The 25,500-nt window shown below is 50.8% G+C and overlaps 1 protein-coding gene across 1 annotated transcript in view; it reads left to right on the forward strand.

The window, feature by feature from the left end:
* SLC45A4 (solute carrier family 45 member 4) overlaps positions 1 to 25,500 on the forward strand; it is a 54,824-nt gene that overhangs the window by 19,017 nt on the left and 10,307 nt on the right. The gene's annotated exons all lie outside the window — the stretch shown is intronic.

Genomic DNA, 25,500 nt, shown 5'->3' on the forward strand with positions numbered 1-25,500 from the left:
CAGGTGTTCAAGACCAACCTGGACAACTTGGTGAGACCTCGTCTCTACAATAAAATAAAAAAGTTAGCTAGGCGTGTTGGTGCACACCTGTAGTTTCAGCTACTTGGAAGACTGAGGCGGAACGATTGCCTGAGCCCAGCAGGTCGAGGCTGTGGTGACCATGAGTGTGCCACTGTATACTCCAGCCTGGTGATAGAGTGAGTCATCAGCTCAAAAGAAAAGAAAAGAAAGTGGCATATATTACTTCGGTTTTAGTATAGTTGATGGCAAGCTGTTTTGTATTGTTCTCTGACAGTGGAAGCAATGGATTTCGCTGTTAAAAGCCCTTCCTAGTTGGTGGGAATAAAAACATCCATTAACACAGAGGGTGGTGCATTTGCGCCACACATCAGGCAGAGCTGGTCTCAGTACACATTCACACAGCAGTGTGAGCAGAGTGTACCTCACATGTATCTTCTCCCCCCTCCCCACATTGGAGGACCTAGTCAGCCACAGTGCTGGTGTCTTGGGACGTGGAAGGGAGACAGGGTCTCCCGACCTCTGGGCAGCCCAGTGGAGAGGATGAAGTGGAAATGGGTCACTGCCCACCGTCATGGGGGACTGATGGTGTGGGGAGATCCCTGGCAGGGAGTGGCAATCCCAACTCTAGTAAGTGTTTGGGTCCCCAACAAAGCCTTAGAGGTGGAATGCTCGGTCACCTCCTGGCAGGTGGGTTCCTGCCCTGATGACTCTGCTGCACAGAAGTGTCCCTAGGCACAGTGACAGTCGTGAAGTGCCTTCCCAGGGCCTGAAGCCACATGCTGTAATCGGTGGTGAAGTCCCATGGTGTCCTGGTTTTGAGACGGGAACTTTGAGGACACCAGGGCATATCTTCCCAACCAGCGGTGGCCTGTGTGTAGCTGTTCCGGCCACACTTCATCTCTCATGGGAGGTGCTACCACAACCCTACTTTGTCGGATGGCTGTTGGCATCGCACAGGGCCTGACAGTGACTTGCTAGCACCAGCATCTGGAACTGTTTGGAGCTTTGAGAAGTGACACAGTACTTTTGTGGCACACTAAAGAGTAGTGGTTTGGTTTTTCTCAAATCTGTATTTTCTATTGTTGAATCAATTCTGTTTTTAACTGAATGTGTCTCTAGACTCTTCAATTCAGCCAGGCACATTTGGCAGGTGCGTACTGTGACTGGCCCACAGTGGACTGGCTTGGCTTTGAAGATGTCATCATCTGTGGCCTCCTGTCACCCTACCTACTGGGGCCCAGATGGTCTGCTGGCTATTGACTATGCATGCTGTAACTCACTGCAGTGTTTTTTGTTGTTTTGTTTTTTGGGATTTTTTAATCGTATGTAAAAATGTTTTATTTCATTTTCTTAGTTATTATTTGGGCTGATTCAAAGCCATCCTTAAATACAACAGGAGATGGCTATGTCTTTCTTTTTAATTTTTTATTTTATTTTATTACAGAGATGTGGGGTACAAGTAAGGATTAGCTACACAAGTAGGCTGCATGAAGGTAAAGTCTGGTCTTCCAACTGGCCCTCACTTCCCCTGGTTTGGGACCAGGTACCCTCTGTGTTGTTACTAGAATCCACATTCAGGTGGACATTCAACTTCTTGTGGTGTTGTGTAAATTCAGGGTGGTGGAAAATAGAGGTACCACTCACTGTGTGGCTTCCTACTAAGGGCTTGTGTGTCTAGGTGTCACAGGCCTTATCCATCAGCTCTCTTCCCAGCAACCTCTGCAGGAAGGCAGGGTTGCTAAGCTGTTTAACAGGTAGTAAGCCAAACCTTGGCTCAGTGACGTGTCCAGGGACGGTGTTCAGCTTGTTATCTGGGGCACTCACCACTGTACCAGGACCTCAAGTAAGTGACTACACAGTAACTTTTTAATTTCATGAGACCTTCAAGTTCTTTTACCAGCTACTATCTAGCCCCAGTTCCTTAGAATGAGGAGTGTTGCATTCTTATTTTTGATACTGGAGCCTACATTTTTCAATGCAGCATTCCCCCGCTGGGCTAAATATCATTTGTAGGAAAATAATGTAAAAATGCCATAACCTATAAGTAGATCTAGTCCTGGTATGGAGACCATTTGAGTCTGGCTGGTTGGATACCTAGGTTTGAGAAGTTTAAAAATAATATTCCAGTACTTAGTATGTTTCATTTCTTGAATTCTATTTGTCACATGAGTTGGATTATTTCAAAGAATCTGGGCCTTTCGATAATTCTCCTGGTTGCCATTCTTAGTTGTGAAGGTTTTTGTTTTTCTTTCATAGTGAGTTTGGGTCTGGATCTTTATGTTTGGTTGCAGGTTGTCCCCTACGATCCTCAGCTAAATGCACTCATGATGACAACTGAACTTGGCAGGGTTTGCTTGTCTCTGTGCCTCTGGGATGCTGGAGCCCTTCTGTCTGTGTTCATCCTCTCTGGGAGGGGGGAGTTTAAGGCTAGACTCCCGGTACCCAGGTGGGCTTACTCCTCTGACCCTGGAGTGGGATTTGGATGGTCCCTGCCGACGATGTGCTGGACACAGTGGTACGCTGTCCTGTCTTCGTCCCTAGCACACTGTGCCTTCCCAGCTGCCATCCATTGAGCCAGGTAGGAAGGGCTCCCTCCCACTTTTTTTTTTTTTTGAGTTGGAGTCTCACTCCGTTGCCCCAGGCTAGAGCACGCTCACGGCCACCCCAGCATCGACCTGCTGGGCTCCAGCGATCCTTCCTCCTCAGCCTTCCGAGTAGCCAGAACTACAGGCGTGCACTACCATACCCGGCTAATTTTTGATTGATTGTAGAGATGAGGTCTCGCCAAGTTGCCCGGGCTGGTCTCAAACCCATGGGCTCAGGCAATCCACTCGCCTCGGCCTCCCAAAGTACTGGGATTAAGGCTGAGCCACCAAGCCCAGCCTCCTTCCCCCCTTTAACTGGCCATGGTGAGATCTGAATCCAGGTCTCTTGATTCCAAGCGATCAGCTCTTTTTCTGAAGGAGCCTCCAGTCTAGGAGCAAGTGCCATTCCTAGTGCTAGAGGGGATGCTGCTGAGCTCTTGGGCCTAGGAGGAAAGAAGGCCCTGAGATGGCAGAGGAGGAGGCAGGTGGGCTGTCAAGACCATAGTAGGCTACAAGGTCGGGCCTCCCCAGACTTTTGGCTGTGAAGGAAGGGTTGGTCTGCCCCCATGGAGGACCCGGCCAGCAGTGTCCTGTGAATAGGCATAGCCTGGCCCCACCAGAGGCTCCCAGACCTTCACTCACAGGGGAAGCTTGTTTGGTTTGTTTTGAGTCAGGGTTTCACTCTGTTGCCCAGGCTAGAGTGCAGTGGCACAGTCATGGCTTACTGTTGACTTCCTGGGCTCAGGTGACCCTTCCACTTCAGCCCCCTGGGTAGCTGGGACTACAGGCATGCACCACCATGCTTGGCTAATTTGTGGATTTTTTTTGAAGAGACGAAGTCTTACTATTTTGCTTAGGCTAGTCTTAAACTCCTGGGTACAAGTGATCCTCCTACCATGGCCTCCCAAAATGCTGGGACTATAGGTGTGAATCACCATGCCCAGTCAGAAGCTGTTTTGTTGTTTGTTTGTTTGTTTTTGAGTCAGAGTCTCACAGGCTGGAGTGCAGTGGCACCCTCACGGTCGCCTCAGCCTTCCAAGTAGCTGGAACTACGGGCACATCGCCACACCCGGCTAATTCTTTTATTTATTGTAGAGACAAGGTCTTGCCAAGTTGCCCAGGCTACTCTTGAACCACTAGACTCAGGCAGTCCTCTCGCGTCCACCTCCCAAAGTGCTGGGACTATAGGTGTGAGCCCACTGCGCTGGTAGAAGCTGTTTTTAAAATGGAAATGCCACTTTCTTATTTCACCGAGTTCAGAGTTTGGAAGTTACCTTGAGGCAGATGGGGCATCCTGCACTCCTGTCCCCCAACCACCTGGTTTCTGTCCTCAAACATAGGCGGTGTCCCCACTTTCTCCTGCTAACTCCTGGAGATTTGCCACATGATTGCACACTAGGCAGGCTCGTTGTGCCTGGCCACTGGCCCCCAAGCAGCAGATCACAGACTGAGTTTCTGTCAGAGCAGAAAACCTGTCATCTTTTTCTGTGATGCCGTCTTGTTCACCCCCATGGCTGTGCTGTTATGTGGTGAGTTCCTGGCTGTTCCACCTGCCTTGGAATCACCACTCACCGCAGCCTCGCCTGTTTGAGATGCTGCATCTATTATATGCCAGATTTCCACCCACTTACTGAAAGATGAGCTTTTGGAGGAAACTTTTCTGCCTCAGTCTCCTGAGTAGTTGAGACGACAGACATGCACCACTACGTCCTGCTAATTTTTTATTTTTTTTTGTAGAGAATGTTGCCTAACCTGGTCTTGAACTCCTGGACTCAAACAGTCCCCCCACCTCAGCCTCCCAAAGTGAGCCACTGTGCCCTGCCTAGAGGAGACTTCTTAAAATGTGTACATTTTGGCTAGGTATGGTGGCTCACGCCTGTAATCTCAGCGCTTTGGTAGGCCGAGGCAGAAGGATTGCTAATTCCAGGAGTTTGAGACCAACCAGGGCAACACAGCAAATCCTTCACTACAAAAAAAAAACCTGAGTGTGGTGGCACTCCTGAAGTCCCAGCTACTTCAGGCGCGCCACCACACTCAGAGAGGCTGAGGCAGGAGGATTGCCTGAGCTCAGTAGGTTGTGTGAGCTACGATTATGCCATTGCCCTCCAACTTGGGCAACAAAGTGAGACCCCAACTCAAAAACATAAAAATGCTTACATTCTCAGGCCACAGGTTCAGAGAGTTGCATGAAAGAGGCAGAGAAGCACCCACAGACCTGAGTTGTGATGGTAAGACCCCAGCCTGCATTGAGGAGGGGGAAAGGGCGGAGTTGCGAAGTGGCCTCACAGCCTGGCCAAGGCCCAGAGATACTTTCCCCTGTCCCCGGAGCCAGGTGACTGCCCTGCCTACCCTTGCAGGGTGCTCAGGGCAGGGGAAGGCCTCTGGGAGGCGTCCTGGGACCTCACCTGTGATGTCAGATGATGAAGCTGGTGTCTCAGAACTAGATCATGTCAAAGTGTTGTGTGGTTACTTTCAAAAGCAGTGTTTGGAGCAAGCGGCCCAGAGCCCTCTGGGAACTGACTTTTTCCCTGGGTCTGAGTCACGCGGCTTGCTGGAGCGCCCCTCCTTGAGTTTTGCGTTCCTGCCGGGATGTTTTGTTCCCATATAGCCTTTTTCCCTTGGGAAGAAGTCCGCCTACCCCCTCCTGTTTATTGTTTTCCTCTTGGGTCAGGAAGTATACTCAAGGGAAAAGGAAAATCGTGTGAAAGAATAGAAGGGTGCCTTTTGTTGTGGTCTCAGTTTGGCTCGTGAATTAAACCGGACTAACACAAGACCCTAACTTCTCTCTTACTTGGTCCACAATTGTGCATAGTGCAGCATCCAAGACTGAGTAAGTGATGTCTGTGGACTTATTGGTGGGGGAAGTCAGGTTTATTCCCATCAGTCTCCATCAGGAGGCTGGGCGTGTTGACTAAAGCTGTGCTCACTTTGTGTCTGTTCATTGTGGCGCCGTGTGAATTGGGATTCCTAGGATACTGTTTGCTGTAACTTGAAACCCGCCTTTTCTTTCTTCCTGTGGGAAAAGCCCACCCTTAAGAAGTCTGCCTTACAGAAAACACTGGAAGTTTAAAATGCATGAAGTGCTGGTTATCTCCCTCCATTCCTGGGATTTTGTGAGGCCGGGGGCTGGTGAGGCCGTCATGCAGAGGTGACCTGGCCAGCCCTCGCACCGCGTCACCTGCAGAGTCACCCACAGGCCAGCCCTCCTCAGGAGTGCTCTGTCTTCAGAGCCAGCTATCTTCTTGTGTAACTGACCAATAGCTTAGTCTGAAATGCTTTCACAAACCCAAGTCTTTGGCAAGGATTGAGAAACATATATTACATTCCTGCCATGTCCAAGTGAAAGCACATCTCGTGACTGTGCATATGTGTGCCTGCATGTGCTACTGCACCTTCCGGAGCTGAGCAGGTGACCAAGTGGTCAAATTACTTTCTCTTTGCAGAATGTGTCCTGCTGCACTTGTCTAAAACTCTGAAGCCGGCTATCTGCCTGGTGTGATGTTGTTGAAACTCTCTTGCCTGGGAGGCTGGCAGTCATTTTAAGAGTGTACTTCTGCAGTTCAGATATACTTGACGGTTTCTAGAGTTCCTTTTGTGTGTCATGACACTTTGAAAGGGCCTGGTAAAACTTCTTTTGTCTTATCTGAAGGTACCCGTTGACCAAGAGGTGTCTGCAAAGAGCATACTCTTGGCTTGTTTTCTGGCTGTGCAAAACCAGACTCAGCAGCTAACGACCCCCAGCCAGTTTCCTTTCTGGCAGGCAGAATTCCTAAGGGCATACCTGCCCCGGGTCACTTGGGTCACATTTGTGGGGACTGACGTGGGCTCCCAGGCTCTACCGGCAATGTGCAGATGGCCTGCCTGGTGCCTGCCTTCAGGTGATCGAGGTTGTCTTGGGTATGCTTCTTACCTGACTGCAGTTCTCTCTTCCCTGTGCTGACTTGGGGGCTGAAGCTGGTGTTGAGAAGCCAGGAAGACTTTAGAGGGTGTTGTATACTGGTGCCACAGGGCACCCTTCACAGCGCCCCGACACCTGTGGCTTCCCTATGGCGACTTGTCTGCACCTCCCACCCCCAGGGGAGCCTGCTGGGCTCCCTCCAGCCCCTGTGTCCCTGGTGGAAGCACCCGCTTCTGGCATCGTGCCTGGTGTTAGGGAAGGGCGCTCATGCATCCACACTCAGGGGCTCCTCAAAGTTAGAAAGTGAGGGGTGAAGGATGCAAGTGTGGAGGACAGTGGCCCACACTGATGACATTGGGAAAACTCAGCACCCTTTGCCCTCCAGGGGCTGTGTGGGCAGGAAGCAAGTGGCCACAGGCAGTGCTGAGAGATGGTGATGGGGAATGGCCTCAGTGGGATGGGCCTTGAGGGCATTATGCTCAGTGAAATACGCAGGTCACAGAAGGACAGAGAAAAACGTCCTGTGGTTGGATAGTGGTGATGGCACAAAGCGGTGTGAATGTGCTTACTGCCACTGAACTGCACACTTAGGATGATTAAAATGGTACACTGTATGTTACATATATTTTATCACAATAAAAAATGTGGGGAGGAAATTGGACAGCCTTACAGAGCGTCAGCTAACAACTACATTTCCTGCCCACTTGGGGACTCAGGAAAGCTTGAAGGTGACACAGGCCCAGACTTGGAGATGCACTGCTCACTCCTGTCCAGCGTGGAAGGTGCAGGTGACACAGGTGCCACGCATGCCTGCTTAGGGTCCCGTGGGAAAGCATACCCCACCAGTCCTATCCTGTGCACCCACATACAGAGTGGGCTGTGGGCCACAGGCAGTGCACCAAAGGGAGAACCACATATTTGGGTTGGACTTGGGCAAAATCTCCTGAATTTTGACCAAAATAATTGAAAAACTTTTTGTGCAAGGATGTTTTGTTTGGATTGGGAAGTTTGGATTTCCTTGCATTTCAGATCATTGTATTTCTGAAACAATGAAATGTCAACTATGTTCATTTTTCCCAAGGAGTTATATGCCCATTATTCTCTCATCAAATGCTTGCCGAGCACCTACCTGCTAGGTGCTGGGCATCGTGCCAGGGCTGGGGATAAAAACAGACTGTCCGAAGCCTAGTTTACTTGGAGACGGGAACGCGCAACGGAACAGTCAGAGTTTGGTGAGGTCGGAGGTGTGATGAGAGCAACCGTGGGGACTGGAGGCTTGTTTCAGAGCAGCGAGGCCTGGAGTGAGCTTAGTTGTTCAGTTAGCAGACATTGAGGGCGCTTTGCGTGGCTTGGTGATTTCTACCCTGGAGGCCCTTATAGTCTGGAAAAGTAAAATTAGGAAGGACAGTTAAAGTACAGGTCATTACCTGCTCGCTTGTAGGGGTGAGTCTGGACGTATGCTGAGAACAAGACCAAGGGGTACCCAACTCGGGGTAGAAGGAGAGAGGGCAGTAAGCTGGGGGCTGTGCCTCCAAGTTGTTAAAATGCAAGTAATCATCAGTGAAGCAAGGGTGAATCTGGGCACCTTCTGGGCTGTGTTGTGGGCAGGGAGGTATAGAGAAGAGCATGACATGGTAGGGAAATGGTGACTGGTCTAGCACGGCAGAAGTGCATGAACTCACGGTATGAAAAGGGATCTGGCCCCTGACAAGCAGGGGTCAGCTCATAGGAGGCCTTGCATGCCACTCCAAGGAGGTGATTTACAGAGAAATCTGAGTGATTCTGCCCTTTTTCAATATTGTACTTATGAGCACTGATAAAGTAACTATTTTTAAAAATCCTGTATAGTAAACAATAGATCATATTTCAGCAATTCCCAAACTTATTAGGTCATTGTGATTTTCTTCTTTCTTTTCTTTTTCCTTTTTTTTGAGTCAGTCTTTCTATCACCCAAGCTGGAGTGCAGTGGCATGATCATGGCTCACCTTGACTTCTGCCTCAGCTGGGACTACAGGCACATACCACCATGCCTGCCTTATTTATTTTGAGTCAGAGTCTCACTCCATCACCCAGGCTGGAAGAGTGCAGTGGCATAATCACAGCCACCACAGCCTTGACCTGCTGGACTCAGGTAATTCTGCCTCAGCCTTCCAAGTAGCTGGAACTACAGGTGCATGCCACCATGCCTGACTGAATTTTTAAAATTTATTGCAGAGACAAGGTCTCGCCAAGTTGTTCAGTCTGGTCTTGAACCCCGGACTCAGACAATCCTCTTGTTTCCACTTCTCAAAGTGCTTGGATTATAGGCATGAGCCACGGTACCCGGCTTTAATTTTTTGGTTTTTGTAGAGACGAGGTCTCTCTGTGTTGCCTAGGCTAGTCTCAAACTCCTGGGCTTAAGCAGTCCTCTCACCTCGGTCTTCCAAAGTGCTGGGATTACAGGTGTGAGCCACTGTGCCCAGCCAGGATCATTGTACTTCTCAAAATTTCAGAAACACAAACCATTTATACATTTGGATTAAAGAAGACAGAAAAAAATGTTTTCAATTATTTCTGCAGAAAAAGATTGTTTTACTTTATAATGAAAGCCAAAATAAGCTAAATATTAGCAAAGCATTGCAAATATATTTGTTGAAATGATAGCACGAGATACCAGCTAGCTCAGAGACCCATCAGCGGTTCCTGGCAACGGGGTGGGCGCCTGCATTGGGGCAGCATCCTAGCCAGCCCCACACTCCCTCCGCAGGCGAGCATGACCCGGCTCTGTGGGGAGGAGGCACTGCTTCTCAAGGGAATTCGTCTATAAATGTTTAGTATTTTCCTTTCACGCATATCCAAAATAAAGTTAGAATCATGGAAAGAAGTGGGTAAATTTTAGAACAAATGCTGTCTTAACTCTACACTTAAAAGCAGTCGGTCTAGAATATGGCCCCTAGCAAAATGTTTCTCAGACAAAATAATGTCGTCATTAAAAATTGACTGTTGAAATCTTACATAAGATATTTACACATGTGATTATGTCAATAGTATGTTAATAGGATTGTCTGGGTGCAGAGCAGGTCACTTCCCCCCTTTCTAAGTGAAGAGTGGGTGTGGATACGTAGGTGTATCTTATAGTTTATTAACTGTCTTAGGGACATCACAGAAAAGAGACTTAAATCTGTCGTATCTGAAGCAACTGTTAAATGCACTTGATATCTGTGGATAGGTATAACTGCATCCCAAGATGGACAACTTTGAGAAAACCGCAAGTTTGAGTTCTACTTGGAGAATAGTCAGGGATGAGAAGCAGGTCAGGGGTAACTTTCTCTGGATGCCTAAGTGCTGGGGTAAGTATGGCTTGGAAGAATGGATCAAGACTGAGCTGGAAAACAAAACCCAAAGGAAAAAAACAGCATTTCCAATGACGGGTCTCCTGGGTCTGGGGCCGGGATAGAGGGGACTTCAGTCAGGAAAGAGGGTGAATGTTACAGCTAAAAGTTGTCAGAGACAGGCCCAGGGCTGCGGGCTCAATTTGAGCCAGGGGAGGAAGAAGCCAGGCACTGACTCTGGGGAGAAGTTACGTCACACACGTTTCAAATAATTTCTCTAACTTTTCAATATACAGACGCTTACATTTTTTGCCGTCATTTGGGAATGTGACTCACTGGAATTGCTGCCTGTGTTTTGATAGTTTTTTCCTTTAGCTTAGCACTTAGCAGCAGTCGGGCACAGTGCCTGCCTGTCTTCCTGTTCTGCAAATCCAGGGCCTGAGCCCCAGCTCTGACCTGCTTCCCTGTTCGCTGCCCAACCCCTGGCGACCTGGCTGCCTGTAGCTTTTTGTCTTTCTCCTGTCATTGATCCGTTCTAATTAATGGTCCATCAGAGTCATTGTGGGGTTCACAGAAGGTCTTTGGTCCCCAAATTCTACAGACTGTGAATACATTCTCCTCTTCCTCACCTTTATCCTTGTTGGATTGTGACAGCCAAGCATGATTTAACTGCAGTCAAACCGGAAATGCAGTCTGTGCACACGCACCCACTGAGTTGTGGGCTTGACACGCTCCTCTCTGTACCCTGATGCTCATGATTTATAAATAGGGCCTTATATGCATCCCATGCATTTAAATCATTTCACCTGCATGAAGAAGTGGGATATTTGAGCAGAATCAGTACCGTTCGCTGTTGGTCTCGTATCAGTTGATCTTCAGCAGTGCTACTGTGGGTCAAGGTATTTTATGGCATGACAACCGAGAGCAAGCCCAGCTATGGCTTCTGTGGGTTCATTGAGAAGAGAGCTGGATGTGTCAGTCACCTGCATCTCCAGGCCAAAGTGTTTCACCTTCACCAGGAGATAAGGCTACAATACCAAACCCAGTGATGAAGAGTCAGTTTCATTTTACAGAGTGCATATTGGGAACCTGTGGGTAGCAGGCACATCCTTGTCCTCAGGGAGGGTAGACCAGCAGAGGACACCCATTTATTTTAAACAGCATGGTCACCAAGGAGGACAGCCGTTCCAGGCTGTGGAGCAAAAGCCCACAATGCCATGCTCAGGAGGCCAAGTCACGCCTGTGCCTGACTATGCTGGGAGGAGGGACCACAGCTGAGTGTGGAGAGAGGTGAGCTGGGCCCAAGCTTCCTGTGCTAGCATGAGACCTAGCTGAAGCCTGTTGTCAGGTCTCATTCTTAGGAAGGCCATCTGGGGACAATGTGGAGGCTGGACTAAGGACTGGGAGGCCATCAGGGCCATAGCCAGGGCAGGGTCTATTGGCCCTCACCACAGCAGCGTGGAGGAGAATATTCCAGAGCAAGCTGTCTGTGTGCACAAGGACCCAGGGAGAGGGTGTCAGAGCCGGCAAGTGACACACTCTCCCTCCTCTGGACCCCTTTCTGGTGGATACTAGGTGCTGTTGGGAACACAGAAGGGAAACGTCAGATGAGGGTGTGAATAGTGTTCAAAAAATGTGCAGGGAACAAACCCTGAGGCCATCTCCACACTGGCCTGGGGAGTCCATCCATCATCTTTCAGTCCTGCTGAAGATCCCAAACTAGACATGTGAGGAGGTGGTGTCTCTGCCTGGGAAATCAGGGCACCAAAAGGACAGGTGGTGTGCTCAAGGTTCTGGCCAGTAAGTGAAGGATCACCATCAGAGTCGCCCTTTTCTTTAGACTAGGATGCTTTCCCCGGGTGCCGCCAGGCCAGGCCAGTCCTGACCTCAGTGGATAGAGAGTAGCTTGATGGGAGTGGAGAACTTCTGGTCCCCACTCCTGCAGATTAGATGTGCAGCCCCCTGTGATGATCAGTTATTATTATGGCTTACGCCAGCAGCAAGCTGTTCTAGATGCCTCAATTTATCTTTACAGTCTAGAGGTGATATTCACAGAGTTCTGCGGACAAGGACATGGATACTCATAGAGTTAGCAGGTGGTGAACTTGGATTCAGCCTCACAATTCAGATTCGACTCAACCATAATGTTATAGGGCTGACCTCTGGAGGCCAACTTGCCCGTGTTAGGCCTGGTCTGCAGACCTGGCTGGTCCTACCAGCCAAGGTGCTGAATCAGCGAAAATAGTGTAGTAGGTTCTGTGCACTCCAAAGACACTTCTTTTTTTTTTGAGTTGGGGGTTTTACTCTGTCGCCCAGACTGGAGTATGGTAGCATGCTCACAGCAAGCACAGCCTTGACCTGCTGAGCTCAGGTGATCCTTTTGCCTCAGACTTCCAAGTAGCTGGAACCACAGATGTGTGCCACCATGCCCAGCTAATTTTTTATTTATTGTAGAGACAAGGTTTCACCAAGTTGCTCAGGCTGGTCTCGAGCTACAGGCCTCAAGCAGTCCTCTCACCTTGACTTTCCAAAGTGCTGTGATTACAGGCGTGAGTCACTGTGCCTGGCAGTTAGAGGTTTTTAATACTTAACATCTTTATTGATAAACTATAACCACATAATTAGAAAGAATTTCAAATTTTTTCTTAATTTCCAAATACTTCTGGTTTTAATTTAACAGCATTCTCAAGCCACCTCAAAATCTGCTTGCGGCAGGTGGCAGAATATAAACAGTGAATCCTGAAATGTCCAGCTCTCTGCAGCCCAGGTGTGTGCTGGCCAGGGCTGGGGCCAGATGGCTGCTCACTCCAACTCCCCATTCAGTGACATCTCCCAGGCAGCTTGAAACTGGCCAAGGTGGTAGCATTTACACCACGGAAACTGGCAAACACTGCAATGGAGACTCCATTCAGGCCCATACTGCTTGGTGAGAATTTGCCTATACACTGCTGAGTGCACGTATTTTAAAGACTCAGCCTAACCATTCCCTCCTTGGACATTGGGGTGCCTCTGTCCTCTTGTTATTATTACAATCAAAGTATAAATAATAGTACAGAAGGATGGTACCTGTCCACCCCTATCCTCCCTTCCGTATTTCTAATCATAGAGCCTTAGAGTTGCAGGAGACATTTGCTGTCATCTTGTCCAGGCCTTGGATGTGAACCTGCCCAGGCCTGAGGCCTGGAACAGAGTAGGGAAGCATGGCGTGTGACACTTGAGGCTCTTTTGAAGAGGCAGATCTGGGCTCCTCTCTCCCCTTCAGTCCCCAGTGACTCTCTGACCTTGGGCAGATGATGTCATCTTGTGGATGGCCAGCTCCCCACCTGAAAACCCACTTCCGCAGGCTGTCTGCAGAGATGAGATGCGGAAAGTGAGTGGAGCACTTGGCGTGGGGCCTGGGACCTGGCGGATGTGCTGTTCCTGCCCTTTCCCTGGGCCCAGGCACTCTATGCAACCTTGGGCCTTGGTTACCTGGGCTCACCTTTACAGCTCCCATGAAGGGAGGAGATGCTCACTATTAGAACTTCTGTAAAGGAACTGTGGTCTCCAGACTCTTGCCTTGTCAGGTGCTGTTCAGAGGTAACAGGCACTTGGTGTCTTGTGTGCTGGGCGTTTGGAGGTTCACAACCGAAGCAGTGCCTTCCGTGGCATGATCTGTGGTTGAACACCGTGTACACTGAGAGTGTTCCTTTCTGCGCCTTTTGATTTGGCAGGTTGGGACTGGGCAGGGCCTGCGGTGGTCTCGTCTGCTGAGGGTGATTCCTCCTTGGTCCTCGGGCCTTTGCCTGCACCTTTGCACAAGGGTTCTTTCCCTGGGAGAGGCTGGTGGTCCCATGGCCCAATCACTCAGGGCGTGGGCCCCATGGTAACACCATCTGCCTGCCTGCTGTTGCCGTGGTTCTTCCTGGTGTGGTATCCAGCTCAGGGTAGCTGCCCTGCCCTCTGAGGGCAGCTTCTCCTGATAGGCTCCATGAATCGTGGTGATTTTGTGATCCCAGACATCAGGCACTCGGTTGCTCGGTCCTCTGATCCAGGGTTACAAAGCACGAGCAGATGGACCTCTTCGCTTTACTCTGCACGCTCTCGCTTGAGGTGCACCCTTGACTGCATCACCAGGTGTCGTCCCTGCTGCCTCTGGCACAAAATGCAGCACACCTGCCACAGCGTGCAGTGCCCCTGCCCGGGAGATCAAAAGCCCTTCCTGGTCTGGCCACCCACCCTGTCTTTGGTGTTCCTCTCCATGTTGGATTCTGCATCTTGCCCTCTCATCCCATCCCAGAGTCCTACCAAGTCCCTTCTCTTCTGAGTAAACTTCAGCCCCAGAAACCTAAAGGTTATCCTTCAGGAAGGCATAAAAATATTCTAGAAACTGAAGGCAGAAAGCTGAGAAAATCAGCCCAAAATTTAAATAAAATTAAGAATTGCCTCTCAGGCTGTGTTCTTTACCCTCCATGGGTCTTTTGGAGTGTTACACTGTTACACATACTCCCCAGAGCTGCTGGTCACAGAGACCATCGAGGCAGGGGTGTTGTGTTCATTTGAGTGTTACAAATGGGCATCTGGGGAAGGCATCAGTTGGTGCGCTGTGGGCCTGGACACAGCTGGACCTGACTTCCACCCAGGAGTGCCGCCCCTCCTTCTGCCCAAGACTCTTGGAAGTGGTTGATAGGCAAGAACCCGCCACACAGGCCACCCGTGCCAGCTGCCACCTGTGCTTCCTCAGTCAGGTCCCATGGTGCTGGCACTGACCACGTGTGAAAGCCATTGTCTTCCTTTACGTAGTTCCCGTGTCTAGAAACCTTTCCTGCTGTATCCTGCCCTCCGCCATCTGATTAACTTAGTCTCTGACCCACTCGCTGCTGTCCTGTCATCCCCAGCAGTTGAGATTATGTCCACTTGCAACCCACCAGAGTCTGGGGTGGGGACTCCTTCCTGCTCTTGTGTATAAGTCCCTGACCCTGTCTCAGGAGCTCTTTTGCTTAGTTTCTCCAGTGCCCAGTGTAATGACCAACTCACACCCTGGAATTTATGTGGAGAACATCCTGCGTGTCAGGCTCTAGGCACTTCACATGTATTATTTCGTTCTGTCCTCAGAGGTGCGGACACCTTCCCATTTTACAGATGAGAAGACAGAGGCTTTGCGAGGCAGTGGAAATGCCTCACTGGATGTCACACAATGTTGCTGCCACAGCATCGTCCCCAGAGCACCTGTGTGTGGGAGAGGCCTGGTGCTAAGTCGTTGATGCTGTTATCAGCATGATCTTCCCAGTTTTGGCCGGGGACATCTGCTTACCATATGGATGACACGTGTCCTTGCGTAGCGTCGTACTTGTTAGTTTCTATCAGAAAATGAAAAATGTTTTACAATTGCCTAGGCACAAGACTCCTCGGGTGGCTCATTTCACGGGAGAGTAGTGTTGGATGCCCATGCAGCGGGCTGTCAGCCTCCCAGTTGCCCGGGAGCTCCAGCAGGGAGGCCCAGGTGACGGAGGCAGGCAAAGACCTGAACCCTGCTCCTGGCAGCCCCCCTCGTCCCACCAGAGCCTCTCTTGCCACTGTTGTTCCCAGCTCACTCGTCTAGGAGCTGGGCGCTCCAGGACTTTGGACCCTCGCATGGTGACTAGAGCTGCTGTGTGGGGCTCCCTCACCCCCATTTGTCCACAGAGCGTCTTCAGCACTCACAGGGCTGGAAACAGGACCTTCTCTGGGGTCGCAACCTGCTCCCTCTGCACTCTGTTCCTGGTTGAAGGGCTGCGGTGCTTTGGGAGCAGCCCTCAGCGGTTGAGATTGTGCTCACTCACAATACCTTGCACTTCAGAGGAACTCTGGTTCAGCACCTAAACACCATAGTGGGTCTTTTTTGAATGGACAGTGCAGAAATTGCAGCTTGTGCTTCCTTCACCAGGGACCTGCTTCAGAGGCCAGGCTTACCTGACTGGCCTGTGGGGGATGAGAATCACATACAGGCTTTTACGTGTAATGTATTTACTGAGAGCAGATGAACTCCCAGAGAACTTTGTTACAGGTACATAATCGAGCTGTTGAGCTCTCCTTCCAGTGTTTTTTACTTACTCCCCTTGGAAGTCATTGGAGTACTGTGACCTCAGGATGCGGGAAGGGTCCTAAGGAGGGCCTGCGGTGTTCCGCGTGCCAGGCCCTGAGCCGTGTGTTTTACATTTTGTTTAATCTTTAGAATGCCCCCCTTTATCATCGTGTCCTCTTTGCATGAAGTTACAGGATGTTCGAGGCCCAGTCTGCTCCCAGAGTCCTACAGCCAGAAGGGAATGGGCTGTGAGCTCTGCCCATGGGGGTCATCATGGCTTCTGCCACTCGCAGGGCCTTGGCTGTGAGGGGAGCCCCAGGCAGGAGGTTCTGGCATGTCACCCAACAGATCCGTTGTCAGGCCCCACCCCCGACGTGTTGGAGAGGCCGGCATGGTCTCTGCTGGGGAGGTGATGGTCCAGTGGGAGCTGTGCTGTTTGGGCACTTTTCATTCAGCAAGCGTTGAGAACCTTGTAGGACACGGCACTGGACAAGGCCCTGCCATATCAGACAATAAGAAAGCAAACACTGGGGCGAGTTAAGTTGGGATAGTGTTTGGCCCTGGGGGAGGGAATATTGAGCGAGGAGATGGGGTGAGGCTTCTAGGCAGAGGCCCAGCTAGGGCTGAGGTCTTGAGCTAGATGTGAGCCCGGGGTTTTCTAAGGGATGGGTGGGACAGCTGGGGCCTGGTGAGGAGAGGGAAGGGGTCTGGCATGGGCTGGCCCGGCCAGCGGGTAGGGTAGGGCCTTGCAGGCCGTGGGCAAGGGTTCGACTTTATCCGAGGGTGCTAGACATCATGGACAGGTATCTGCAGTGGATGGGTTGTGGAGGACAAGGGAGGTGGCAGTTTCAGAAGCTTGTCACACTTAAACTCTACTCCTAAAAGTGCAGCTCTTGCAAGGGCACTGAGGAGTTCCTCGGCACTGGGTAAAGGGGAGAGGGAGGAGTGCTTTGGCAGAGGTGTGAGCATGCCAAGACCCCATAGGCAGGAACAGCAATAGGAGACAAGCGCCCAGTGGGGATGTGTGTGGCCCGTAGCACCTGGCACTGAGTGGGCTGTAGGATGGACTGTGTTGCTGACCCTTAGTGGGGGGCAATGAGGCCTTTTGTCTGACCTAGGGGACCCCAGACAGGCAGTGACAGATCAAGAGATAGGTTTTATTTTATTTATTTATTTATTTTTGAGTTGGCGTCTCACTCTGTCGCCCAGACTGGAGTGCAGTGGCCGGGGCTCCTGGCCACCGCAGCCTCGACCTACTGGACTCCGGCGATCTTTCCGCCTCAGCCTTCCGAGTAGCCGGAATTACAGGCGCGCGCTACCACGCCCGGCTGGTTTTTTGATTTATTGTAGAGATGAGGTCTCGCTGCCCATGCGGGTCTCGAACCCGCAGGCTCAGGCAATCCACTCACCTCAGCCTCCCAAAGGCGCGGGATTACAGGCTGAGCCACTGAGCCCGGCTAAGAGATGGGTTTTAGACACCACATTGGATCTGGAGAACTTTCCTCTTTCTTCTCCAAGTCCTGGGTCTAAGAAACCTCTCCAATTCCTGGGTAGCTGTTGGCTTCTGGACTGATGAGGCTGAGTTGCTGTGAGAGGCGGCTGAGGGTGTGGCCGACTTTGACCCATGAGTTTCGGCAGGGACTGCAGGACATGTCAAACATTTTGTGCTTGCTGGGCTCAGTGGCTCAGCCTGTAATCTCGTGCTTTGGGAGGCTGAGGTGAGCAGATTTCCTGAGCCCGCGGGTTCGAGACCCGCCTGGGCAAGTTGCGAGACCTCATCTCTACAATAATTCAAAAAATTAGCCGGGCATGGTAGCACGCGCCTGTAGTTCCAGCTACTTGGAAGGCTGAGGCGGAAGGATCGCCAGAGCCAAGCATGTCGAGTCTGCAGTGACTGGGAGTGGCCACTGCACTCCAATCTGGGCGACAGAGTGAGACTCCAACTCAAAAAAAAAAACAACAACAAAACATTTTGTGCTCTTCAGGAAGCTTCTAGAATCTCAAGCCAAGAGCCATACAATTGCTTATACAACCTCGATAACATCGCTGTGTCATCAAGATGCTGTTTGCTTGTTGCAACATGTTTTAAAGGCCCTTAAGGATGGGTGTTTGTGTTAATAGGGCAGAGAGCAGTTGACATTCAGCCCACAGCACGCTCACCTGAGAAGCTGTTCAGTAAGGAAGGGACTGGCAAGCTGGGCACCAGAGGTCGACTTAGAGATAGCACAACTGCAGCAGGTACCTTCTGCTGGTATCTGGAGAGTCAGTGCCCTGCTTGGGTCTGGCCAAGTGCATCAGGTTGGGCTGCTGGGGCTCGTCCTTGTTGAAGAACAGAATCAGCAGCTCCTCCCAGAGTCTTGCAGAGGCCCCAGGGCCCTGAGGGACGGGAAGGGACTGTACCGTTTACTCCCCTGAAACCAAGCCTGGCCTCAGGACCACCGACATAAAAAGACCATTCACAACCTATTGTAATCAAGTTAATGGAGCGAGCCGGCGCAGCAAACCACAAAGCACCTTTGTGGCCACCTTCGCCATAGTCCACGTGCGGGTAGCCCACAGCTCTCCGTTCAGCAGTCTCCGAGGTAGGTGGCTAGTAACAACAGCTGTCTCCCCACAGCCTGGGCCGGCCCCTCTAAGTGGCTTCTGCTCTCTTCTCTGGCAAGTAGCAGCCAAGGCGGAAAGCCTGGGAGAGGAGCCCCGGGGCCTGCTTCTCACTCCAGAGCCATCACTGGATCTCTGGGAAGGGACCACCTGGGCTGTGGGGTGGTAGAACATGGAGGTGGCGGGTGTGACGGTGGCTCATGGCAGTGCCGGCCCTTTCCCTTTGACACCTGGACCTGTGAAGTGCAGTCCCAGAAGCACCTGCTCGTACTTCCTCCTCTTCTGCCCCATCTCCCTACCTACCCATGGCTTCAGTGATTCTGAAATGTTCCTTGCAGCTTTGTGGCCCACCCCTCCGCCAGTGCAGAGCCTCACTACCAGGGAGGCCCCAGGGCATGATTGGCCCTTCCCTTGGGGCCTCTTTGTGAGCAGGTGGCAAGCCTGGTGTCCGACTCCCCTGGCTGGGTGTCTGAGAGCAGCACCAACTCGATCTGGGGCCCTTCAGGAGGGATCCTGACAGGGCCCGTGGGCTTCAGTTCAACCAAGGCCCCTTGAGGATGTTAAGTGTTTCCCACGCAGAGCTCATGCTCGTGAGTTGAACGTTATCATGACATTTTTGTCCGAGAATACAAACATATCTTGATGTGGGAGGCTTTGTCTATTGAAAGAAAGAGTGTAAGTTCCTATTCCCATTTCAGATCTTTTGTTAAACATTTATAGGCAGCTTTCCCATCACCTCGGCTCCCTCCACCCGGCCTCTCCCCCCTCCCAGAAAGCACCAGTTTCTCAAACAAGCCACCACACGTGACCCAAGCGTCACCTGTGACCTCACACAGCTCTCAGCCGAGCGGTGACACCGTATTTCCTGTGAACAGAGAACCTTCCTGGTCTCACCATTGTTGTTAGACTTTTGCCTGGGAAAAAAAGCAAGACTTATTTACTGGGGCCTGGCGTTGTGTTTGTTTGGAGCCTTGCTGGGAAATGCCCCATGTGAGGTGGCCCAGTGGCAGTCCCTCGCTAAGAGGGAACACTAAAGTCTCACGGCTGTAGGGGTGCCCAGAGCAAGGCCTACACGCGGGGGAAGCGGCAGCCCTCACTTTGCTGGGGCTGCTTTGGAGACACGATGGAAACGTTTATTTTTCTTGCCAATGTGCTTAAGCAAAGATTCCCACTCTTCTTGTCCCTGAGGGCTTAGAGACTCCCTTTGGGTGGTGAAGGCTACCTGGTCCAGGGGTGCTCTGTCTCCCAGAGCTCTGGGCACAAAGCTAGAGCTTGCCGGATCAGGAGAAGCCCGAGGGCGGTCAGCATTTCCCTTTAGAGCAGGTAGCTGAGTCTCACCCTGTAGCTCCTCCTCACCGTCCTCACTAGCCAGTACTTGGGTCAGTGAGTGCTGCCTGGATGAGCAGAAAAACATGTTTCTAAATTCAGGTGAAATTATATGACCATTTTCGTTTGGATGGTATGCCTGTTTGCAGAAAGGAATGACGGAATTTCCCAGTTCATCTCTGTGAACTGTCCCTTAAGCAACCCCTTTGTAGCATTCTTGCCAGCACTGCAGGACAGGATAGGTCCCTGCTTGTAAGGGAACGTGCCCATAGAGCACAGGCTTCCCCAGACAGCCACACAATCCCTGCACAGGTCCCTAGCATTTGCTCCCAGAGAGGCTGCTGTTGACACACGGCCAGCCCCACGAACCAGAGCTCACCAGTGAGAAACTGCTGGGGTGGGTAGGTCCTTGCAGCCTGTGCAGAGACATACGGACAATTTGGGGGTCACACTGTGAACTCCGGGGATGCTGCATTTGAATCTCCAAACTCTAGTGTATGGGGGTGAGTGCTATAAGCTGTGGTCTTATCTGTGCCTCAGTCTCCCCTCACTCCCTGTGTGTTGTGGCCTCTCAGAATGATAGCAGTACTTTCGGCGAAGCACACGCCTGCCGGCCCACACCATGGCACGCAGGCATACAGACCCCGTTTCCTCAGTCATCCATCAACCTACAAGGTGTCCCAGAGGAGAGGCGTGAGCAAGCCTGTCTGCCCACACTGGCTGGCGTGTGCTGTGGTGGGAGATGCCCGGGCCTGCTGTCCCTTGCCAGACGCCCGCTGTGCATCTGAGGCCATAGGGCGCTCTCCTAGGGCCGTGCTAGGCTCTGCTCACCCTGGGCCACTCTCCTTGAGGCGACTTGCAGCCTGATTTTCAAAGGAGCGTCTCAAATAGAAACAGTTTTGTCTCCTCACCTTTCAGGGTCACTTGTCCACGAGTGTCCCAACTGATGCTGAGCCTATCTCAGGATAGACGCTCAAGAAATGTCTGCATGAGGAGGAAAGGGAATAGTTATGGGCAGACAGTTCTTTGATGAGTAGGCCCTGTGGCCTCTCAGCACTTGGCCACAGCAGGAGTAGTGACAACCATCACCAGAAGGAAGTACTTAGTCACTGCGTGTGCCCTTCCATATCAGAGGTCGAATTTTGAAGGAACAACTCAAGCCCCATAATTTCCTCTCTGCCTTATTGATCTGATGCCTACTGGAGAGGCTGACGTTGGGGCTGGAGCTTCTGCCAGTGGTTGTGCCAAATTGTATTGTTAAGGACAGAGGGGCATTCATTGCCTGCTTGTAGGTCAGTAGGCTGCATCTGAGGCCCACGCAGGTCGCAGAGCTGTATGGCACTTGTCTGTATTTGTCCTTCTGACTCCCGCCTGCCCTCTGTCGATCCTACCATTCTGCCTTCCTCACTAGCTGCTCCCTGAATGCAGCTTCTAGCTCTGAGGCTCAGCTTGATGGCAGGTGCCCAGAGTGCCACCCACTCCCAGGTCAGCCATCCAGCAGAGGCTTTGGGGCAGGATGATGGCACCTGTCTTCAGAGCCCATCTCGGGACTCACACCAGCCCTGGGGTTGCCACTGGCCTTTATGGTTGGCCACAGAGCCAGTTGCAGAGACAAGACCAGGCCAGAAGCTGGCTGTACCAGGTGGGAGGTGGCAGTGCGGTTCAGATTGCTGGGTTGGCATTTACTGTTCATATATGGGCAGTCCTCTCAGGGCCTTCATTTCCTCACCAGAAAGATGGGGTTTATAGTACAAGCTTTGTCTGTGAGGATAAAATGAGATGTTCCATAAATTGTATCACAAAATTGCCATTATCAGTGGGACATTGAGAAGTCAGAAAGTGGGACGGCCTAGTATGCTCAGGACATGGGGAGGAAGCGGTCTCTGCCACCAGCTAGCCACGGTGTCCTGTCTGGACCGTGCCAATGACTGCAGCTTTCTCTACCCGCTCATCACCACATAACCTTGCATGACTCCACCACCCTGCAGGGTCAGCCCGACTCGCAAAGACAGGGCAGCATGGGGTGCAGGAGCTGACAGCTGCTGAATGGCATGCTGTGGTTCAGTAGATGGTGTGTGTGCCGCTGTGGAGATAGAAGGGTGCCCAAGACATGCATGAGCCCTTTCTTCACAGAGCTTCCAGTGTGACAAAGCTGGGCAGAAAGCAGGTGGTTACAGCACAGGGTGAAATAAAGCCGGTGACACCTGCCTCACTAAGTTGTCAGGAGGATTGAGTAAAGTAATGACTTGCCATTAGTGACTGAAACTCAGCAGAGGGTGTGGCATAGTAGCTCATCAGAGCAGCCTTTCTGCAGTTAAGACAACGTAAAAACCAACTACAGAAGGCACCAGAGTGCTACAGAGAAAGGGAATGAGGAAGGAGGCAGATAGCTGGAGGGAGGAGCCTGCACAGGTAGGTTTCCCACTTTCTATGGCCTTGAACCTGAAGGCCTTAGTTGGTGCCATGCAGGGTGGCTGAAACTCGGGTAGATATCACACTCTTGCTTTCTTGAAGAAGCTGAGACCTGAGTCTAGGGCAGCATTAGGATGGAGGTATCCCAAACCCTGGGTATAAATTCTGCTCATATCTCTGACTGATTCCTGAAATGTGCATTTATGGGACAGATTTCCAGTAGCTTGACAAAATCTAAAAGAACTGAACCGAGATTTCTGCTGTCTGCCACTGCAGAGTAGACAGAGTTTTGAGTTTGATTTCGGCCGGGTTAACTGTTAAACAAAAACATCAACACTCTTCAAAGGAGCATAATATAGTCTTTATAACACATTCATGGTGTCAAGGATACAGTTCAGTATCACTAGACATGTTTTTTTAAAAAACGAAAGAAAAGGTGACTCTTAACTCAAGAGAAAAGAACGGTGGAGACTGACTCCACGGTAATGACACATGTTGGAATTACCAGGCAGGCATGTGCAACTAAGCTCAAGGATATAAAGGAAGACATGCTCAAAATGAAAAGTAGGAAACTGCAGCAGAGAAATAGAAGCTATCGAAAAAGAACCAAACAGAAGTCGTAGATGGGAAAAATACACTATCTGAAATAGGAAATTAGCCAGATAGTATTAAGAACAGATTGGAGATGACAGAAGAGTTGGTGGATTAAATGATTAGTCAGTGGAAGTGATTTAATAATGGAAAACAGAGAGGACAAAGATTGAAAAAAGAAATGAAGAGAGCCCAGGAAACAGAGACGATATCAAAAGGTCTGATATATAGTATGTAACTGGAGCCTCAGAAGAGAGGAACTAGAAAATGGGACCAAAAAACTCTGAAATTGAAGTAAGACATGACTGAATATTTCCTAAACTTGGTGAAACACGTAAATCGGCAGATCTATGAAGCTCAGGAAACCCCGAGCAGGATGAATGTAAAGAAACCCTTACCTAGCCTTCTCATAGTCAGATGACTAAAAGCCATCAGTCCAGAAAATCTTGAAAGCAACTGGAGAAAGACATTACATACAAGGGAACAGTCACGTGGGTGACCACAGCCACCTTTTCAGAACGGTGGAGTTACAACTTCAGAGTTCTGGGATGGGGAATTAACTCAGAATTCTGTATTCAGCAAAAATACTCTTTAAGAACAAAAATGCAACTTAAGATAAATCTAAGAGCACTTGTCATCAACAGATCTGCTCTATTAAGAAAAGCTTTAAAAAAAAATTTTTTTCAGGCTTAAGGGAAGCTCAGATTTCATCTTCCTTCAATAAGGAAGGAGGAGTACTGGAAATGGTCGGTGGTTTGGTTCAGGTTGACAAGCGTTTGTGCCCTCTGTGGGCCCCAGGTCCTGGCTGGTGCCAGACTAGGATGGGCGGGGGAGAGAACTGAGGGAGCTGGGGAGGCGCAGTCTCTGTGGAGTGCTTATGAGTGGTTCCAGAGCCTTCCACACGCTGTGGAAAACACCGTAACTGAAGTGCCCAAAGTGAGTGGGCACTGTGGACAGGAACGGGAAGGGGCGTGAGGGCCTCCTGGTAGGATGACCCCTGAGCAGCCCTGAGGGTTTGACCCCTGTGACAGCAGCAGGGGGTTCCCAGACAAGGAAGTGAGAGCCAGTGAGGTGCTACAGGAGACCCAAAGCCCTTCCTGGCACCCACCCTGGAGACGGTGGGCTGGGGCAGGTGGCACCCTGCACATTCATGCCACTGCTCTGCAACGGGCCACCTGTCACAGGACTTGTTGGCATGTAAAAGCAGCAACCTGTGTAAGGGTCTGTTGGGAGTAGTAATGTTTTCCATTCTTCCTGAAAATTTGACTATTGCACATACTAAATATTTTGATAGAAAGAGCCATTTCTGTAGAATAGGCCACCCGACACATTGTTGACCATGGGCAGGTCTCTGCAGCCACGGCAGCTGTCACTTTCTTCTTTGCATAACTGCTGGTGAAAGACGAGGAACCCAGGCCTGCCATGTGAGTTCAGCCTGTGCAGCGGAACACACTCAGCAGACGCCTCATTTCCTGAAACATCAGCACTTTCTGCTGACTTTACATAGGAATAAAATTCAACCTTCCTGAAGTTCTGCGTGGTGTAAAGGTCATAGCAAACACCTTAAATTTTCAACTGGATGCATAAATATTTTAATGGGCACGTAAGCAATCGTTTTAAAAGGTGCTTCCCTCCTCCTTTGAAAATGATTTCCTCCTCCTACACAAGTTTATTTTTCTTACTGGTTCAACACAATATTCCACTTCTCACACCTTTGGCAGCGTAAAACGCTAGCCAGATGAGTGGCTGGCGTGCCAAAGCACCTTTATTTTGGAAGTAAACGTTCATCGAAGTGGAGCAAATAGAAGTGTACCGATCTTCAGTCTCCTGCTGGGTGCCTGCTCGCCACGTGACCTTAGCTGGGGTGTGCTGTCCAGGTCAAGAGCAGACAGCCGCCCTGAAACCCACCTACCCTCCCTCTATCCCTGCCCCTCCCAAGGGCACCTAGCACCCTTGCTTCTCACAGCAGAGATTCCTTGATGTGCCTTTGGATGTCACAAAATAGGCGTCATTCTATGGCATGTACTCGCCTGTGTCTGGCCTTTTGTCATTCAGCGTCGCATATGAGATTCATCCGTACTGTTGCATGCAGCTGTGACTGTTTGTTCTAGTTGCTGGGTGGTGCTCCAGCATGTGACCATGCTGTTTAGCCACCTGATCGCCAATGGGCATTTAGGTTTGTGTGATAGGGAGGCTGCATGTAGCCTGGGGGACAAAGTTTGAAATCAGGCAGCCCTGGGCTTCAATCCCAGGATACCACCTTCTAACTATGTGACCCAGGGCAGATTACCTAACTCCTCTCAGCTTCAGCTTCCCTGTCGGTACAGTGGGCATAATAATTCCTACCTCTCTGAGAAGCCAGGAGGGTGAATGTGATTATGACTGTCAAATGCCAACGGTGACACCTTGGCCCCAGCCAGACATACTCTTATGTCCCCTCACTCCCACTCAGTGGCCACTCGGAGCAACTACTGCTGGGGTAATAGAGCCCCTTGTGGCTGTGTGGACCTGCTGTGAGACCCGCTGCGGTGCATTTTCAGCCAGAAAATCATGGGCATCTCTATGGTGCTGCAGCCACTGTCCTGCTCTTGTCATGGACTGTCCAGTGTTGAGGGACTGTGGCTCTGTGCCTGTTGCCCCTGAGGGACCTTCAGCTGCCCCCAGAGGCCCTGGTCAACACCAGCAGTTCGGAGGGGGTCTCAGCCTCCCACC

Source organism: Carlito syrichta, unplaced genomic scaffold (assembly GCF_000164805.1).
Source record: "Carlito syrichta isolate Samal-C Ts95f unplaced genomic scaffold, Tarsius_syrichta-2.0.1 Scaffold315705, whole genome shotgun sequence".
Lineage (NCBI taxonomy): Eukaryota > Metazoa > Chordata > Mammalia > Primates > Tarsiidae > Carlito > Carlito syrichta.